This window comes from Danio rerio, chromosome 5, assembly GCF_049306965.1.
Source record: "Danio rerio strain Tuebingen ecotype United States chromosome 5, GRCz12tu, whole genome shotgun sequence".
Taxonomy (NCBI): domain Eukaryota; kingdom Metazoa; phylum Chordata; class Actinopteri; order Cypriniformes; family Danionidae; genus Danio; species Danio rerio.
In genome coordinates, this window is record NC_133180.1 from 16,008,725 (window position 1) to 16,027,687 (window position 18,963).

Genomic DNA, 18,963 nt, shown 5'->3' on the forward strand with positions numbered 1-18,963 from the left:
GCAATCTCAGCTTGCATCATAAAGGCTGTATGCAGATACTATTGCATATTTTCCACCAAGATCCACACACATTGCTGTCTGTACAGGCAGGCGCGCTCACACACACTCACGCACACAGCAAAATGTGGAAGTTTTTTCTTTCCATTCATTGTGAGTTATTAAATTAAAATAACTATATAATAACTATATATATATATATAACACTTTCACCAGTCCTTACCAAGTGGTGCTCGCTGCAGAGCCATTTGAGGAGAGGTGAGCTCCAGAGAGGGGGAGCTTAAGCTTGAGCTCCACCTTTTTTGCACTTTTTCTACGAGTGATGTCACTGGGGGTAGGGTTAGAGGTGGGGTTGGTGTACGCATTAAAACAGCTTACAGGAGGAGGAGCGACAGCTCATGCTCCCCCTCTCTGGAGCTCACCTCTCCTCAAATGGCTCTGCAGCGAGCACCCTCTCGTCCTTACCACTTATTTGAGTCTAATACCCCATTTTATCATAAGAGCATGAATGAAATGTTCATGAAGATGAAACTGCCGAACTGCAGTTAAAATCACCCAAACTTTCAGGAAACTCTTACATAAAAGCACTCCACGTAAACACCTCAATTATATTACTGTCTATTAAGGGAAATAACTAGATTACAGATGTCCATGTAAGTATTCAGTAATGTATTCGAAGTAAGTGAAAGATCCAGAAGGGCATTCTGCTGATTTGATTCAGAAGGGCACTTTTTTTTGTCAGACAGCTCACTGGTCAGGTATACATCCTTAAATATCAAGGTGAAAGTCACCATAGCTTACGTAGAATAGACCCAGCGCCCACGTTGACGTACACACACACACACACACACATAAATATGTCTGTGTGTGTGTGTGTGTGTGTGTGTGTGTGTGTGTGTACACATCAATATATTAATATATATATATCAATATATATATTAATATATTGATGTATACACACACACACACACAAATAAATATGTCTGTGTGTGTGTGTGTGTGTGTATACATCAATATATATATATATATATATATATATATATATATATATATATATATATATATATATGAATAGGGTTTCAGCAGGTTGTCAAGTCAAATTTAGGACCCTTTTAAGACTATTATAAATGAAATTTTAGACTTATACAAGGCTAAACACTAATGATTATTTCTAATGGCCCAGTTTGGCCAATGGAATTTTTTTTTTGCTAGCCAAATGACAAGTTTAACATTGTTAAAATTATATTCATTGTGGAGGCAATTACATTAAATCAAATGTTTTGTAAAAACTGTTTGAGTATAACTTCTATTCAACGCAACACATTTCTGTTATAAAACTCTAATTTTTTATGTTTATTTATAAATTTTATGTCTACTCGCCGTTACTTCAGTAAATAGTTTTTATATGAATAGAAGATTATGCAGCGAGATAAATTGTTCTGTCATTATCACGAGGAACTGTGTAATTGTTTTTAGGTTTCTTTCACTGATTTTATTAAGATGAATTGTAGGTGATCGGATGAATGTCAGCCCGATTGGGTAGCTTTACTTGAACAAAGGAAAATTAAGACCCGTTTAAAATTATTTAAGACATATTACACAATATTTCAGTGAATTAAATTTTTTTAAATTTAAGACATTAAGACTTTAAGACCTTGCGGACACTCTGATATAATCCCATATGAAATCATCCCAATCCAAAGTAAAATTATTAATTCTTAACAAATTAGTCATCTTGTGAAATTATATTTATATCCAAATATATAACAAAATCGCAGAAAAACTAAATATCCCAATGTCAGCTTTTCCCCAATATCGAGCAGCCCTAAACCATTCTAAACATTAACAATACATGTATCCTGAGGATCAAATATGCATATTAGAATCTGTATTAATGATGGTGATGAGGTTGTTGTTGCTAATGTATTTGTGATCAAATAAACATAGCTTTGGTGAAAAACAATTAAAACACACAAACACACACACACCTACAGTCATAATTCAAGTGGTTAAATGTCCATATTTCTCAATGCCATGATTAACGGCCACAATGTTTTTAAAATCCTTACAAATGCCTCAATATTGCACTGAGCTTGTATATGTAATTAAAGCTACAACCAAAAGGCAGATATGAAATCAGAGTCCCTCATTCTGATAGTGGAGGAGAAAAAAAAGAGAGCGTTTTTCAGCTCTCTTGGTGTAACAGATAAGACAGCTCCAGTAATCTGACTCTAAGACTCGGGATAAAGGCAGTTTGTCTCTTCGTGAGCCGTCTGTCAACACCTGCTTGGTAATTAGGCCTAATTATGAGAGAGAGTTCGCTTCCCCTTCATGTTATTAAATAAGCAGCAGCCGCGTCAGCCAGGTATCTCTCAACACAGGCAAAGGGCTGGCGACCTTCAGATCAAACACAGCCTCTATCTGTGCCCCCTGCGCTGCCACTTATACCCGAGGAGGGGGGGAGATGCAGTCATTTGAACGTGGGCTTCAAAAGATGGAGGACAGGCGGTCTGCATTCCTCTCCCCCCGTGCCGGGGAATCTGTGGATCCGGTGATGGGCAGACACACACCTCTGCCCAGGCCACTGTCATACGCTGCCATTCATAAATAAGCCCAACTAAGATCCTGGAGATTGTGGGAACGCAGAATGTGATTACTGTTGCCCTTGTGGAGCAGCTGGATGACATCTCTAAAGAACTGCCATGTCAAAGCATATGGGAAGTTTATGAAGTATGAGAAATTGAGGTTTATTGGGTTAGGTTACTTTAAAAATGTAATTAATTATGGGTTACACCATTAAAATGTTCATTTCTAACTGCTTTGTCTAAAAGAAAACCAAACAATCCTGCACACCATCAATACTTGCCAAATCATTTATTCAATTCATTTTCAATTCAATTCAAGTTTATTTGTATAGCGCTTTTCACAATAACCATTGTTTTAAAGCAGCTTTACAAAAGGTGCACATTGCATTACAATAAAATTCAGAAAACAAAAACACTTGTTGTTCGTTCAAACTACTTCTTTAAAATGAGCTGAAACAAAAATTCTTGAGTTTTTGAGGGGGACAACTTTATTGTTTTATGCTGAATCCACTTAAATTTAAAAAACAATACTTTAATTTAATTCCTTCATGTTGTCCCAACCCAAATTGATTGTGTAGAAGCCATAATTATTTACAGCATAGTTACCATAGTAACTAATAACTTTAACCATAAACTAGTAACTATTAAGGCTGTGCAATTGAAAATTGAAAATCGAAAATTCAGTTTTAATTTTGATTTTGATCATAACCCGCTCCTTTCCCGTTGTACTCATTTGTTGTTTTGCAAAGCTCAGTTTCACGTGAAAAATACTAAAAGTATGTAATGTAAATTTTGCAGCACGGGATGCACATCATTTAAGTACATTCGAATCATTCATGTTTTTCATGTTTAAATCGCAAAAGAGATCGCATTTCTAAAGTCATCTTAATGTGAGCGCTTTGATGGTCAAATTTGTGTCAAAATGCGCGGTTTAGTGATTAATCATTAAAGCCCCAATTGTGTAATAAACAAACAAGTGGAGAATCAAAAGACATGTGAAAGTGAAACCATAAATCAGAACCGTACTGGTATTAAAGTGACAGCGTGCAATATTCCTACTGCTGCCTGTTTTTATCATTAATCAAACAACAAAAAGAGAAAATCCCTCACTGTTCTTGACTGAAGGAATTTTGTAGCTTTGATGAAAGATTTTCTGACAGGGAAGATGCTTAAAGCACAGTTTGTTTCATATTTTTATACTACTGTTTTAATTTAAATTTTCTTATTTACGATGAGAAAAATAACTATATATATATAGAGTTAAATTCAGAAATGTTAGCCCTCCTAAATTATTACCGACCCTTTTCCCCCAATTTCTGTTTAACGGAAATATTTTTTTTCAACCCATTTCTAAACATATTTTTAATAACTCATTTCTAATAACTGATTTATTTTATCTGTCATGATGACAGTAAATAATATTTGACTAGATATTTTTCAAGATACTAGTATTCAGCTTAAAGTGACATTCAAAGGCTTAACTAGGGTAATCAGGCTAGTCACTTTATATCAGTAGTTTCTTCTGCAGACAATCAAAAATATATATTGCTTAAGCAGGCTAATAATATTGACCTTAAAATAGGTTTAAAAAAATGATAAAATAATAAATAAATACTAAAAAATAAAGCTGCTGTTATTCTAGCCAAAATAAAACTAATAAGCCTTTCTCCAGTAGAAAAAAAAACATAACAGGAAATACTGAGAAATATTCCTTGTTCTGTTAAACATCATTTGGGAAATATTTATAAAAAAAATTATAATATTCATAATAATAAAAAATTCAAAGGAGGGCGAATAATTGACTTCAACTGTATATCATTTTGAATAATGGTGATTACATTATGACCAAAATAATTCCCCATAATCTAGAAGCCCTAGTAACTAGTAGCTTTTAAAAGTTAGTTTATGAATTAATTTTCTTTTTGGCTTTATCTCTTTATTTATCAGGGGTCGCAGCGGTATGAACTGCCAACTTATCCAGCAAAATCATGCAGCAGATGCCTTTCCAGCTGCAACCAATCACCCCTTCCAGCTGCACCCATACATGCTTATGCTCATTCACACACATTACTATACGGACAATTTAGCTAACCAATTCACCAGTAGTGCATGTCTTTGGACTTGTGTGGGAAACCGGAACACCCGGAGGAAACCCACTCGAACACGGAGAGAACATGCAAACTCCACACAGAAATGCCTACTGGCCCAATCGGGACTCAAACCAGCGACATTCTTGCTGTGAGGCGACAGTGCACCCAAAGTTAAAGTTGTTGTACAGAACTATTTCGATTTCACGACTTTCATCAGATAGACTGAAATGTTAGATTAAATAAATTATTCAGTATTGACAGTGTGCAGTACTGTGCTCCTTTTGCCTTGTACTTGTACATGTGTAATGACAATAAACTTGAATCTAATCTAATTTAAAATGGGGGTTTGTCTGGAACCTAAGCCCAGGACCTCCCAGGTAACACACCCCGTTTCATCAAACATACCTGTCAATTTGTCACTAACCAATTCCTTAATTATGCATGTGCAATCATCTTAAATAAATATAAAAGCGCTACTTTTAAAAACATTAAATATTCTGCAAAATATATTTGTATGCAAGTACATTATAAGCAACTCCTATTTACAAAAATAATCTAATCTCTTACTTTTCTTTTTCAGTAATAATTCCTTAACTTAATTACACTACTTTTTATTACTCCTCTTGAGAGCAAAATGAGTTTACACTTTTTGAAGTATAGTTTTTTGATTTCACAGTTTTACATCACTTAAAAAAAAAAAAAACAATGATAAGGATACTGCGATAATGTATCTTTCATTTCAGATTGGTCAACGTGGTCAATCCAGCCTGATCTCACGAGGAAACATAACCATTTCACGTATTGTCAGAAAAGTGGCTAATTTGTATAAATTCATACGATTTGATTCATATGAAAACATACAATTTTTTTAAAGGAGGCAAGTGCCAACCCCCACCCCTATACCTAGCCATCATTGGAGGATGAGCATTTGTGTATAGACAGATGGGGACAAAACTGTTGGTACCCAGGCCCAGACTTTCATTAGTTGGCCTTTATTAATGCTTCAGTTGAACCACAAGTTGAAATTCATTTCAATTCATGTTTATTTCTATTATATTATTTCTTTTACAATGTAGATTGTGTCAAAGCAGCTTCACATAGAAGTTCTAGTAAACTGAAACTGCGTTGTAGTTCAGTTTAGTGTGGTTTAATTTTCACTGCTTAAAATCCAAACACTGAAGAGCAAATCCATGAGCAGCTCAGCAAGTAAAAACACAAGCAAGCCAGAGGTGCCAGTGGCGAGAAACAAAAAGCAACATCTGACGTTGAATAGTTTATTTTCAGTCATTTGATTTAACTACTTCAAGGTTTCAAGTTATTTCAGTAACCACTGTAGTGTTTCCTTCTACAATGGAAGGGTATCAGCAATTTTGTTCACATACATACATAGACAGCATCCCCAATAAGCGGTAGGTTTGGGAGTGGGGTTTTCCATCCAAAAGTATATACAAACACATTTACATAAGTAAAAATTAAATTACAGACTCAACTACTTGGTCAAATCTGCAGAATTTTTACAGGTGCAGTTTCCACGTGGGCCTACAAATAAGGCCTATAAACGCAGGGGCGGACTGGCCATCTGGCAATTCTGGCGAATGCCAGACGGGCCGGACCATTTTTTAAAAAGTGGGCCGGTTAGTTTTTAAAAAAAAAGTTATTTTTTATTCTATGTTTTTACATGCAGGCAGCTTTTATCTCGTCCAAGATGTGAATATTATGATGGCGATGATTATGGTAATAATGTAATAATAATAATAAAAATAGTAAATGTTAAGCATTTGGCACAATCCGTGATGGCTGGCTGGTTTTAAGAGGGGCCGACCCAATCAGAGGTTACGCGGACGTAATCAAAATCTGGCATTAATGTCAAAAAAACAGTAAGTGCAACACAAGCTAAGTGTCAGAGATCGACTTTGAAAAAAACGTGCAAAAAAAGGGCTCTAAAATCAAACGCTGCCAAATGCATAAAGTTAAATGAAATATTCTCAAAAAGTTTTTAATCGTTTGCTGCATTAGTGGACAGTAGCGCCATAGAGGAGGTAAGACGAAAACAGAAAAAATACTTCTAAGTCATTACACTAACATATACTAAGCCATTTTGACGCCATTCACACTACTTCTGACATTAACCAATACTGTGTTTAACAGTAAGCTTAGCGTAGAACTCCCATACATTTTAAAATGTTATTATAACGTGAGATCCAGGGTATATAAACTGCTGTATGCTACTGTACTAGCAATATTGTCTAACATGCCTAAAAAAACATAGGTATAGCAATAATACTGTAGGCATTTGTAGTGAACTCTAAATACATAGCTAGTTACTAAAGTAAAACATTAAATACAAGCACAGGTTACAGTGTGTAATTAATCCTTAGGTGGGGGTGGAGAGAATGACAACACTGCAGAGAATGACATATATTGTTATTTGTGAATAAAAGTGTTGCATGTCCATTTGTGTGTGTGTGTGTGTGTGTTTGTAATACACATTCACAGGTAACGGGTTGTTTTTGTTCCAGTTACATAAATTAAATGTTTAAATGTCTATTACATATGGTACTGCTTATATTATTTCACCATCTGTACACCAATATAAGTAGTGAATGTGCGTGTCCGTGATTGGGGCTGTATCGGTGTGGTAATGTGGGCTGGTGTGGCTACAGTGCCAGGGCTGAATTTTTGTCCCAGTCCACCCCTGTCTACACCCATGCCTGTTTCAAACAATCACCAGTCCCAATCTAAAACCCTATTTTAGAAATGGTATTGAATGTTTGAACAATCCAAGTGTTCGATAATACAACATCAATGAAAAAAAAAACATGAAGAGAGTCGAATGACATTCAAGTCTGTGTGCTGGAACTGTGGTCTCAACTCCCGGGCTGTAACTATATCATCATAACTCAGATGTTAGTCATTATTATTAAAACTACTACATCTTATCAGTTTCCCTCCTCTCACGCGCTTTCTAGCACATCTACATTTCCACATCACCGGGCCTAACACTTACAAAGTCATTAGTCAGCGTTTCTTTCCCCCATTTAAACAGGACACCCCCTTTGTACCGAAAAAGTCAAACTCTCCAGTGGAGGAAACAAATGTGGCAAACGTCCATTCAAAAGCAGAGTTAAACAAATATGGGAGGAAGTGCGGGGTACACACACAGACACACACATATACACACCCTTTATTGTGCTGCCGTGCGTTGCTAAAGGAAAACGGAGGGAAGGGGGGAGAATCTGGACTGGAAAAACAGCTCCGTGGAAGATAGAGAGCTGAAGCCAGACACAAGTGCTTCCACACCCACTGTCAGTCAGGATGACGGAGGCGAGCGACAGGCCGCATTGTTCCTGGCCATGGCGTGAATGCCACGCTGAGGCTGACACAGATAAGAGCTGAATGCATAGCTGCTCTTTGTGTGTGCGTGTGTGAGGCAAGCGACGGTGGCCACTTTGTCATTGCATCCGCACTTAAGGGGCTTTAGTGCTGATTAGCAAAGAGACCTGCAGGTAACACGTTGTTTATCTGTGAACATTATCACCTGCTTCCTTGCGGAGGTGTATTGAGGGATTTTGGTTTGCTGGATTGATGAAGATAGGTTCGCTGTACTGTAAATCACGGCTGTGATTTTACGGTAAAAACTGAAAAGCCTGCTATTAAAATGAAGACACTTGATTTTTTGCTGTTTGTTCAAACTACTTGTTTAAAATAAGCTGACATAACACAATTCTTAAGATTTTTTTAACTTAATTGTTTTATGTTCAAGACACTTACATCCGTAAAATCAATTACGTTTACTAAATCGGTTTGTGTTAGGACAACATAAAGAAATTGTGTGCAAGCCAGCATTCTTCACAGTGCAGGTTAAGTATTTTGTAATCCAGTTTTGTTTTAGTTTTTTCTGTTTATTGAGACTGTTGATAAGTCTCACCCCAGTAGAGACCTGGCACAACATATTTCGATCAACATTACAAACAATTATTAAAAAAAGAAACGCATAATTGCAGAACCAAATGCTTGAAAGAGCTGCAGGATATTGGAAAAATCTGAGATTACGATATTGAATTTTTCTGAGATACATATTGCGATATACTGTATCCGCTTGGTAAAATTTTACCAAATGATTAAATAGGAGTGATGTCCAGATCCGGTAACGTGTTCAGAAATCGGGCCCTATCACTCGGTTTGAGACTCATTTTATAATATAATATAATAAAATATAATAAATATAATATAATAATGTCAGTTTTTGTGTTATTGATTAATGCACTTAGTTTACCGAATTCATTCTATCATTTTCATTTTCTATCATTTTTTTTGATACAGCTGCAGATATGCACATCAATATAGCATCATTTGTGTGACACTGTATAACAATTAATATTTTTACAGTAATGTGACAGTTGGGTTTAGGGTAGGGAATGGAGATAGTGGTAGACGTTAATAATATACAATTTATTGGGTAATTTACTAAGTAACAACTAATACTCGGTACAACTACTGTTTTTACACCACTGCAATAGTTGTGTTTAAAATCAAATGATTCAGAATAGCACTATTTAGAAAAAAATCGTCACACTTTACTTCAACAAGGCTCAATTGTTGCTATTAGCAAGCAAACCAAGACTTTTGCATCAAAAAACTCCTAATTTGCTCCTTATTATTAATTATAGGGTAGTTTGGGTATTGGGTTAGGGATGTAGAATAAGATTATGCAGAAAATAAAGATTATAAGTAATAATAAGCAGCCAAAATCTCAATAACATGCATGCTAATAAGCAACTAGTTAATAGTGAGAATTGGTCCCTGAAGTGTTATCAAACTTATTAATTTTGATTGGTTGGGACGATAGGGGAAGTGAATCATGCATAACATAAATGAATCTACAAGTATAGATGAATGCAATAAAGCGAAGATAAAAGTTAAATAAACAGTGCATGCTCTATGGTTTTGTATATTTAAAAGTGAAAAAATTACTCAGCAAAGTTAACTAATGTTGCATATCTATTGCAGATGCACACATTGCAATATTGATGCTGAAATGATGTATTGTACAAGCCTAGCCTGAATGTACCAACAAATAAGAAATGTATACAAAAAGAAATTGCTTTAATCATGAACACGGGTGTCTTGACAATGTTAAAGTAGTACTTTTGAGAATTTCATGCGACTTCAGACCGAATACAAGTAGCATAATAAACAATATACCAGGGTTTGTGCAGGTTTCACAGAGTTATATTTAAGACTTTAAGACATTTAAGACCATTATGACTAAAATTTTAGACTCATAAAGCATTAAAGCCTAAGGAATTTTTCAAATGGCCCACATGGAAAGTTAAATACATTAATATTTAACAATATTAATGAATTGGTAAATTAACAATACAATAATAATTTAATATATACATATACATTACATATATATTTGATTCTAAATATTTGAAATATTGTGTAAAACAAGCTTGTATCCATACACTTTTTCCCCAACATAAACTTTCTTTAAAATCAAAATAATAAACAAATATTTTAAAGGTTTTAAGTAAATCTACATGGCGAACTGAAAGAAATGTTATTTTAAGGAAAATATTCTCTATTTATCATACCCAGTATGATAAATAGAGTTAATAATTACCTTTTTAAATAAAAATTTTAAGTTTTATTGAGATGGATTGTTGAGGATTGTATGGGTTTTGGCCTGATTGGTTTGCAATTTATGAACAAAGGAGAATTAAGAATTGTTTAAAAAAAAGATTTAAGACCTAAAACACAATATTTCAGTAAATTTAAGACTTTTTAAGACCCTGCATATACCTTGATATACAGACCGAGTGCGAATATAAAACCAACTTTACCTCAATCATTTAATTAAACCGCACAGGAACACTAGAAGCTCGTGTACGTTAGAAACACAGAAAGAGTAGGGATTCTAGTTACTAACGTAATCAGTCCAGACAAAACAGATCGCCAATGAGCCTGACAGTCTGCCTGAGTGAAGTATTTAAGAGTTGACAGCTGTGATAAACCACTGACAGCTTCATTACACAAACAAACCTGCGCGCACAACCGACTACAGCATGAAGAAGCACAAAACAGCGCGCGACCTAACTATATATATGTGTTATTAGTTTGTGTGGAATCAAGAGCATAGCTAGAACAAACATTGCACAATCTGCTCGCACTAGTGTAGGATGCAAACGCAGTACCTTGAATGATCGGCGGAATCCCGCGTGCAGCATGAAACAGATGAAATCACAACATGCGACAGCGAGTGTGATAAGACCCCGCAGCAGAAAAGAGCTGTCTTCAGCACTGCCTGAACTTTTAAATCCGACCTATCAAATTAAGGATACACAGTTTTTTGTTGATATTTAATTGGGGATTGAAAAAGTAATACAGTGTGAACAACTATTTATTGTTTTCTAATTTCGAATTTGATAAGTTTCTTTCAACTCACTCATTATCACTTATACTAGTATTTAGTTGTTTACTTTGTTAGTCGTTTAAAATGAATAAATGACCACAATAAACTAATAGTAAATAAATGTTAATATTAATAATCTTAATTTTTTCCGTGATTGATTACTCAACTATTATTTGACTAAATATTTTTCAAGATATTTCTATACAGCTTAAAGTGACATTTAAAGGCTTAACTATGTTAGGTTAACTAGGCAGGTTAGGGTAATTAGCCAAGATATTATATAACGATGGTTTGTTCTATGGACTATAAAAAAAAAAAAAAAAAAAAAACTTAAGATGTTTTTTTTATTTTTTATTAATAACTGCTTTTATTCTTGCCGAAATAAAACAAAATAAGGCTTTTTCCAGAATAAAAAAGAAAGAAAAACATTCAGACATAATGTGCAAATTCCTTTGCTCTGGTAAACATCATTTGGGTAATATATAAAAAAGAAAAAAAAATTCAACATATAGAATTAAAGTCAGAATTATTAACCCCCCTTTGAAATTTATTTTCTTTTTAAAATATTTCCCAAATTATGTTTAACAGAGCAAGGACATTTTCACAGTATGTCTGATAATAATTTTAACAAAAATTTTTTTCTTCTGGAGAAAGTCTTATTTGTTTTATATCAGCTACAATAAAAGCTGTGTTTAATTTTTTAAAACCATATAAGGTCTAAATTATTAGCCCCTTTATATTTTTCGATTGTCTACAGAACAAACCATCGTTATACAATAACTTGACCTAGTTACCTTTTAACCTGCCTAGTTACTAGTTAAGCTTTTAAATGTACTTTAAGCTGTGTAGAAGCGTCTTGAAAAATATCTAGTCAAATATTATTTGCTGTCATCATGGCAAAGATAAAATAAAACAGTAATCAAAAATGAGTTATTTAAACTATTATGTTTAGAAAAGTGTTGAAAAAATCTTCTCAACAGAAATTGGGGGAAAAATAATTCAGGGGGGCTAATAATTCTGACTTCACATATATTAAAACCTACATCAAACCCTATATTAAAACATATGTGTTTCTATATGTTATTTCCATGTGGCTTAAGTTTTTATTTGGCTTGTTTTTTAAAAAATAATTAAAAGATAATAATAATAGTAATAAAAAAGCACTAATGAATGGATAAGGTATTTAGTTTTTAAATAAGAGTTAATCCTAGAAGTAAAATAATTATTAGTAATTAACAGTTAATATGGAATCTCTTCCAAACAGTGTCAGAATCTTTTTAAAATAATTTGAATACATATTTTAGTTAGTTAGTGATGCCACGGTGAGTAAATATTGTTGCATCATGGTACTGTCTATAAATGAAACCAACCTTTCTGAAATTAAAAAAAAATAAATAAATCAAGTGCAACATGAAAAGTCCCTCAGCTGGGTAAAGCAGCTACTCTGTAAACAGCTAAATGCTTTTTTGTTTCCCTCCTCTATTTCATCCTTTCTCTAATTGAGAAAGCGGGAGGGGGAAAGTCCACTCTAATCCACAAAGCACATAGCGGCCTTTCATACCTGCACCGGCTGAGAGAGAGACCTTTATTTGTGCGTTTCGATCATGGAGAAGAGGTTTCAGGCTTAGCTGGGTCTGAGCAAAAAAAAAAAAAAAAGATTAGATGTAACCAGAGTACTTTAAACCTCTTTAGAGGCCCTGGATTAGCTCAACTGAGGGTTACTCCATCTCTCCATGGATCTCTTCGTCTCTCTTAAATGAGACAATAAGATCCACAAGGATGCAGGTGCTGCACAGAATGCTGAAGGAATGTGAGGTGATCTATATGAGGAAATTTAAAGCATTAATACGCTTTTTTTTGAATGTGGAAAGGCCATCTTTGCGTGATTGCAAGAAGCGTGGGAACAAGCTACATGATCAGAGCTTTCCATGCTATCAGATAGCTTAAGGCTAAATCTACTTGCAATTTGTAGCTTGTATTATAGAACATATTGCACTTAAGATACATATTGCATAGATTTGACAAGGTTCTGGAAATATTCCTCAGAGATTTTGCTCCATGTTGACATGATAGCATAACGCAGTAGCTGCAGATTTGTCGGCTGCACATACATGATGCGAATCTCACGTTACACCACATCCCAAAGGTGCTCTATTTGATTGAGATCTGGTGACTGTGAAGGTCATTTGGGTACAGTGAACTCATTGTCATGTTTAAGAATCCAGTCTGAGATGATTCGCGCTTTATGACATGGTGTATTATTCATACGATCTCATTCGTACAATTCACAATGATTTGCTCATCCCCTAATGACGGTTGGGTTAGAAGTGGGGTTTGTTGACACATCTCCTTATAAAATTTTACATTTTTGTACGACTGAATTAGCCACTAAATTGACAAAACGTAAAATAGACTCATATTAATTATGTCAACCTCATTTGTAGATTTTAGTATGATCCCCAATGAGGGCTAGGGTTAACACTGGGGTTTGGAGATACCCCACCTTCTAAAACAATTATGTTTTCATTTATTTAATCAGTAATTGTTATATTTTTTTCTGACAATTCTGACAACTAACTACATTATATAGAACTTTTATAACCTGCAGTTTTGATGAGTTAACTCAGTTGTTGAACACTCGGTTGTACTGAAAGGTTTGTGTACACAACAGGAGTAAGCACTAAAAGGTAAACCGACAACTGAATTTCGCAGCAGTGTGTACGTGGAGAGTGAGTAGCAATTAATGTAAATGGAAGGCGGCAGGCCGGTGACCCTGCAGAGGGGGCCCTTAAAAGCGCATCTTCTGCTCCGCCTGGTCAGATGCCATGCCCCACGTAACCATGAATTATTGGTGCCATCTCACATTACCCGCAATATACCACAATGCCAGTCTCCCTGCGGTCTCCCTGGGCCTGAGGAGGGGGGCGACAACATTGTCCATCTTGACGGTGGAGAAGGAAAGGAAATCCTCTGGCTCTCTCTTACCACAAGGGCGTGTAGGTCAGCTTACAGCTCATCACTAAATTAGATAAGCTTTTAGTCAAACAAGCCTCTCTTTTAGACCAGCGAGGCACGAACTTGATATTACTGAAAATTAAAAAAAAGAAAAAGAAATTGACAGTAAGGCATCACGATGGTGCAGTGGGTAGCATGTTTGCCACACAGCAAGAAGGTCGCTGGTTCGAGCCTCGGCTGGGTCAGTTGGCATCTCTGTGTGGAGCTTGCATGTTCTCCTCGTGTTTGCATGGGTTTCCTCTGGGTGCTCCGCTTTCCCACACAAGTCCAAAGACATGTGGTATAGATGAATTGAGTAAGCTAAACTGTCTGTAGTGTATGTGTTGAAATGAGTGTGTATGGATGTTTCCCAGTGTTTGGGTTGTGGCTGGAAGGGCATCCGCTGCGTTAAAACATATACTGGGTTGGATAAGTTGCCGGTTCATTCTGCTGTGGTGACCCCAGATTAATAAATGGACTAAGCTGAAAAGAAAATGAATGAATGAATGAATGAATGAATGACATTGACAGTAAATAAAGCACACTATACAGTACACATGTAATAGTAATTAGGCTAGAGGCAGCTGTGACTATATGAAATTTAAATTACTTGCGGTTGTCCTCACAGTATAGTGTTTGGTAATATCCCAAAAATTATTGAAGAAAAAAAATCTTCAATGATAAAATCAAATAATACAATCTTCTATAAATAATCAAATGAAGCTGTTTTTCCAGCCTGTCTCTAAACTATCATTGAAATTGGTGCAATTAAAACTAACCAACCCAGGCTTATTCTGATTACGTACTCCTATATACATTTCTGGAGAGAGCAAAATATATCCCGGGAGCTATGTATTTTTTTTACAGTTTTTTTTTTTTTCACAAATCCACCAGAGGCTTCTGTGTACACTTTTTCAGATCTCAAATTTCCCTCGCGAATGCCATTCACGCCTGCTGTTCTCATGTAAATGATGTTGACTGACTGATTTACTGACTGACCAATCAACTGATCCCCCCCATTCTTCCCTAAACCCAACCAATAGTGTTTTCAAAACCACAGATTGACTCGCCCACCCCCTAAACTCAACCGACAGTGTTTTCAAAAGCATTGCAGAAAAGAAAAGCCCACTGATTTTTACCACGTTTTCAGATTTTATTTAATCAGAGATTAATTCACCCTATTATTTACTTGTTTATCTTATGTTTTACCGTTTGTTTATTCCTACCTGCTTTCTGGAACTGTTCTTCATTGGATTCGAACCCCGTTGTTGTGGTCAACTCCTGTCTGCGTCTCAAGTCCACCGACTTACATGTTGAGCTACCGGACAAACTGGGAACAGCGGAAAAGCAGTCCATATGGAGGTAAGCATTCAGCTGGTAAGCGAGAAAAGGAGCGGCTTCATACCACCCCGTAGAAATGAAGCCATAAGTAGCTCTGGCTACATGATTTGCGATTTCCAGAAATGTATATAGGGCTACGTTGTCAGAATGAGTCTATGTGTGATTTTATTAAAGCTACATTTAAGCCATTCCTGTCTAATTCTCTTCTAATCGTTGTACTGAATCTGCTTTGCTAAAAGTGTCCAACATTGGCATTTTACCTGTGGTTGATTCTGGTATGCAATGTTGATACTACTAAATCATACTGCTGCTTTTGATACTGTTGATCATGATGTTCTTCTTTGGCATTTCAAACATTTGATGGGTATCACAGATACTGCCTTAGGGAGTTTCTAAAGTCAGGCCCTTTTCTGCAGTGTCTGGTAGTTTCCTTCATTCTCAGCTACTACAGGGGTACCTCAGAGCTCTGTTCTGGGCCCACTTCTTTTTAACTTATTCACTCACCGGCCACTTTATTAGGTACACCTATCCAACTGCTTGTTAACACAAATTTCTAATCAGCCAATATCAACTCAATGCATTTAGGCATGTAGACATGGTCAAGACGATCTGCTGCAGTTCAAACCAAGCATCAGAATGGGGAAGAAAGGTGATTTAAGCGACATTGAACGTGGCATGGTTGTTGGTGCCAGATGGGCTGGTCTGAGTATTTCAGAAACTGCTGATCTACTGATATTTTCACACACAACCATCTCTAGGGTTTAGAGAGAGCTCTCATAAAAAAGAGAAAATATCCAAATATCCCACATATCTGTGGGTGCAAATGCCTTGTTGATGCCAGAGGTCAGAGAAGAATGGCCAGACTGGTTTAAGCTCATAGAAAGACAACAGTATCTCCAATAACCACTCATTACAACCGAGGTATGCGGCCAAGTACAATGGCTCAGGCTGGTGTTGGTGGTGTAATGGTGTGGGAAATATTTTCTTGGCACACTTTGGGCCCATTAGTACCAATTGAGCATTGTGTCAACGCCACAGCCTACCCGAGTATTGTTGCTGACCATCCCTTTATGACCACAGTGAAACCATCTTCTGATGGGTACTTCCAGCAGGATAACACGCCATGTTATAAAACATGAATCATCTCAGACTGGTTTCCTAAACATGACAATGAGTTCCCTGTACTCAAGTGACCTCCACAGCCACCAGAACTCAATCCAATAGAGCACATTTTGGATGTGGTTAAATGGGAGATTTGCATCACGGATGTTCAGTCAACAAATCTGAAGCAACTGTGTGATGCTATCATGACAATATGGAGCAAAATCTCAGAGGAATATTTCCAGTACTTTGTTGAATCTATGCCACGAAGAATTAAGGCAGTTCTGAAGGCAAAAGTAGGTCCAACCCAATACTAGTAAGATGTACCTAATAAAGTGGCCAGTGAGTGTATATGCTTCTACTTGAACATATTATTATGAGATTTAATGTTTTTCTTTCAGTTTTACTTTGATGATATCCTATCCATTCTATCTTAAAGATCTCCTTATTGCCTTTTTATCTAGTAAACCTTTACGTTTGTCTGACACGGCTCTTCTCTTGTCTGTCAGTCCCATTTAAATCTATATAAAACTATTTAACTGAAGTTTTCAACTCCAGATCGTTATGTCTGTCTAAAATTTTATTCATACACACATATTGAGTTTAGATATGTAGATATTTTAGCTATGTTATGTGCGATTTTGGATGAAACACAGCCTCTACTTTAATGTCTTGAACTCTTGTGTTTGTGTTGGCCGTTTCTGTACCGATAGCACATGTGGGTGGATGATCTCAGGCAGGGTGCAGATGGACTGCTGGGGTCTGGAAGGCACCTGATGGTGTCTATGAAGAGCACAATCTAACACTCCTCCAGTGAGTCCATGGCTGATATACTGCTCCTCTCAGCACAAGGATAAGTTCCTCCCTGAAGCTGCTGAAGGGGAAGAGAGAGGATTGAATATTAGAGCCACACAGCGTTATCACGGCTGTTTGAACCTCCCTACTGCTCTCACTGATGCCCTTGCCCTGGATACTTTCAAATAATACAATACAGCTGTAAGAAGACACATACTATGGATACTTCGGATACAAAAAGAATGAGTGACATTGCTTTAGCAAAATAATGGGAGAAACTAACCAGTGATATTAGTTTGCAGATAACATTTGGTTTGATGTTTTGTAATTTAATACAATGAAAAGAGTAGTTTCACTTTAATAACATACGATATTAAGCTGTGATTTAGGCAGTTCATTTTCATAAGCTAACTAGAATAGTAAGGTTTATAGACAAACTTTACAGTGTCTTGAGAAAGCCTAGCCTGAGAGTTTGAAGTAGCTTTAATGTTTCAATAATTAAAGTAGTTTTTAAGTGTGAAGCAGCTGGCATAGAGAGATAACTACATATAGGTTCTAGTAAGGATTGGCATCATAACTGCCAACACTCCCGTTTTTCCCGGGAGTCTCCCGTATTTCAGACCCACATGCCGTTTTGTTCTGTCTCCCGGAAAACTCCCTGAATTTAGGTGTTATAAACTCCCGGAATAAGGTGTTGCTCGGTGGTTGCTAGGGTCTTTTGAGTGGTTGCTACATTGTTGCTAGACGGTTGCTATTGTGTTCTGAGTGGTTGCTAAAATGTTGCTGGGCAGTTGCTAAGGCATTGTGAGTGGGTGCTAGGGTGTTCAGGGTGGTTTCTAAGGCGTTGCTAGGCGGTTGTTAGGTTTTTCTGAGTGGTTACTAAGGAATTCTTAGGCAATTGCTAGGGTGTTCTAGATGGTTGCTAAAGCGATGCTAGAGTGTTCTGCGTGGTTGCTAGGGTGTTCTAGGTGTGCTAGAGTGTTGCTAGGTGGTTGCTAGGGTCTTTTGAGTCGTTGCTAAGGTGTTGCTAGGGTGTTCTTAGTGGTTGCTAAGGTGTTGCAAGGCTGTTTCTAAAGTGTTCTGAGTGGTTGCTAGGAGGTTGCTAAGGAGTTGCTAGGCTTGTTCAGAGCGGAGTAGTTTCAAAGGCGTTTCTAGGCGGTTGCTGGAGTGTTCTGAGTGGGTCCTAAGGAATTGTTAGGTGATTGCTAGGGTGTTCTAGGTGGTTGCTAAAGCGTTGCTAAGGTGTTCTGAGTGACACATTCACTACTGTATACTGCGTTCTGAAATGATTCCTCACAGCAGACATAAACAATCTGTAGCTACACACAGCGTGTCTCAATAATAAAACCAGGGGAAAAAAAATGTTTTTACATTTCCCCGCGGTCATTTGAAGTGTTGCATGGATTGCGTTATGAAATTCGGAGCTCCTATTGGTTCTTGGATTGATGCTCATCGCAGCTGTTGTCACACTGCAAGAAAGCGTCTAAAATCTTCTGACACTACCAGAACTATAAATCTGATTGCAATGGGCATTAAGCGGCTAACCAACGGTCAAAGATCACAGATTTTAGCCTAGGATTTCAAGTATCTTTTAGGATTTCCCAAATTTGTCTCAGATGACAAAATTTTGGCTGAAATCTCA

General features: G+C 36.5%; 2 protein-coding genes across 8 annotated transcripts in view; one reads left to right on the forward strand and one right to left on the reverse strand.

Moving 5' to 3' along the window:
• The window catches only part of gnb1l (guanine nucleotide binding protein (G protein), beta polypeptide 1-like), a 68,997-nt gene extending 58,082 nt beyond the window's left edge, over positions 1–10,915 (reverse strand). For 3 of the 4 annotated variants that reach the window (XM_073950324.1, XM_073950325.1, XM_073950326.1), the window contains exon 1: positions 10,873–10,914. The gene's annotated coding sequence lies outside the window, so the exon portion shown is untranslated. 4 annotated transcript variants of the gene reach the window in all.
• srrm4 (serine/arginine repetitive matrix 4) overlaps positions 1–18,963 on the forward strand; it is a 763,243-nt gene that overhangs the window by 225,000 nt on the left and 519,280 nt on the right. The window lies entirely within an intron of this gene.